Below are 2,131 nucleotides of genomic sequence, written 5' to 3'. Positions count from 1 at the left end.
CAGTGTATTTCCTGTTGTAAAATACGTTTTGCATAATACTTTGTAATGTTCTTAACTTGTGTTTACGTCTTTTAAAAACCTTTATAATGTTTCGTAATTCTTAAATAATTTTGCATTTAAATATTCTTGTATATATTTTTCAGTGCCTATGTTATCATGTAGAACCGCAAGCCTGGCCCGCCGCGCGAGTCACGTCTCCCATGCCGGCCCGCTTCCCCTTCCCCTCCGCAGCCCGCGCGGGCGGGCGGCGGGGAGTCAGTCGCCTGCAGGCAGCCACACGGAGCAGACCTGCTTCGCTCCGCTCCGCGAGGAGTAGTACGTTACAGAGTCCGGGTCGCAGCGTGAATGAAACGTCCGTCAACCGACGTGGTCGTCCAGGCTGTGACAGGATTTCCAGTGGCAAATCTCGTTAACAAGATCGCGTTGTGGTTCTGAAATATTTAAAAATCGTTTGGAAAGTTTATTTTCAATTCGCTCCGCACGAGACGCACGCTGTGCACGTCTGAACTTTCATAACCATACGTTTCGTCACGGGACTGCCTCCGCAGTCACATCAAGTTGTGTTCCAGTTGTTTCCAGTATATTTACGGGAGTCCGGGTCGCGGCGAGGGAGGACACTCGTCCCGCAACGCGTCGGCCAGGCTACGATAGGGCTTTCAACGGAATAAAGGAGCTCGTGAAAACGGAGAGCAACATCTTCTCCTTGCAACCTTCTACATTTCCTTCTACCTGTACAAATCTCCCTCCTGGTCCCATGTTTCACAGTCCCGGCCACGTTGGCCTGAACTCCACTTTCTCTCCGACTGGAGCTACGCGGGCAAATCAGGGCGAATCTCAGGACAATTCGCAACAGGGACTTAGGGACTGCAGACCGAGGGACATCAATATATTGTAATTTTTAGAACAACTAATAAGTTTGGTTTGTGAAAATGTAATTCTTTAATTACTACAGGTTATGTAATGTACATATTTACTGACAATCTCCTATTCAAACATAAACATATGACACCGTTCCGGCTGCCTCCCCGTCAAAGCTATCAAGTTTTGTGGGATGGGTCTCGGGGTTTGGGTTCGGCCAAGTGGCGGGAGGCAGGGACGTGTCCGTAGAGGTGATCCTTGGGCTGTTTAGGCCACCCAAGACGCCTTATACTACAAATGATGCACTCCGCTACGTGAAGTGTGGTTTTTATTACACATCAACCTCTACATGGTGCTATCCATCCCCTGGCCGCGACTGTTCGGGGTTAGAGAGCTCTGCGCGTGTACGGCTGTTCGGCGATGACCCCGATTACTATGGAGAGGGGGGAGTTTTGAGCGAACAGTACGTGGCGGACGTTGCTGCTAAGACCTGCGCGGTGATGCGCAGTTGATGCACGGCCAGTGGTGTTGTAACTCACGATCTAGATGCGGTTGCGGAATTGACGCGAAGGTGGCCTCTCAACGTTGCGCGAAGACGACCAGCCTCTTCGAGCTCCCGGTGGGTACTGACTCACTCGTGTAGCACAGCGCTACAGCAGGCCTGCCAATTGCGCGCCAGAAGCGCAGCGCGCGGGAAACAGACGCGGCCAAGTTTACGACCTATTTGCACGTTGAACAATGGAATTAACAAATAAAAACATTTGATGAAATATACATTACATAGTTTATGTCTGTGAGAGAAAACATGTGCCCTTGATGCTATAGTCCGGCGGAAGCACATTGCCACACCCGGCGGAGTGCTTCCGCCGAGGTGGCCGGTAGTGGTGCTAGCTGCGGGTCGTTCGGTGCACTCACACTCGTTGCACCATGTTGCACGCGCGGGCGTGTTCGTGGCACACGGCTTTGAGAGGCGTCGGAGAGGCATCGCGGCCTGTGCGACTAAGAGGCGCACTATCGGCTGGCGTCACATAATTTGATGCAGATCTTATCATTTGTGGCACAATATTAGGTATTGCCAAAACAGTTTCTTCTTTAGAATAATATTAATTCGTAATTGCATTTTTCAAGACGTTTGTTTGTGTGTCAGGTTTTGGTTAATTTACTCCTAATTTATAGGGAGCAAGAGAGTCGGCGAGTAAAACAATGCAATGTTTTTAAAAGGTAGCATAAAACAGATATTAGTTAATAGTGGTTTCATGTACGTGCATCATCT

Source organism: Bacillus rossius, chromosome 11 (genome assembly GCF_032445375.1).
Source record: "Bacillus rossius redtenbacheri isolate Brsri chromosome 11, Brsri_v3, whole genome shotgun sequence".
Classification (NCBI taxonomy): Eukaryota; Metazoa; Arthropoda; class Insecta; order Phasmatodea; family Bacillidae; genus Bacillus; species Bacillus rossius.
Note: the sequence above shows the minus strand (reverse complement) of the source record.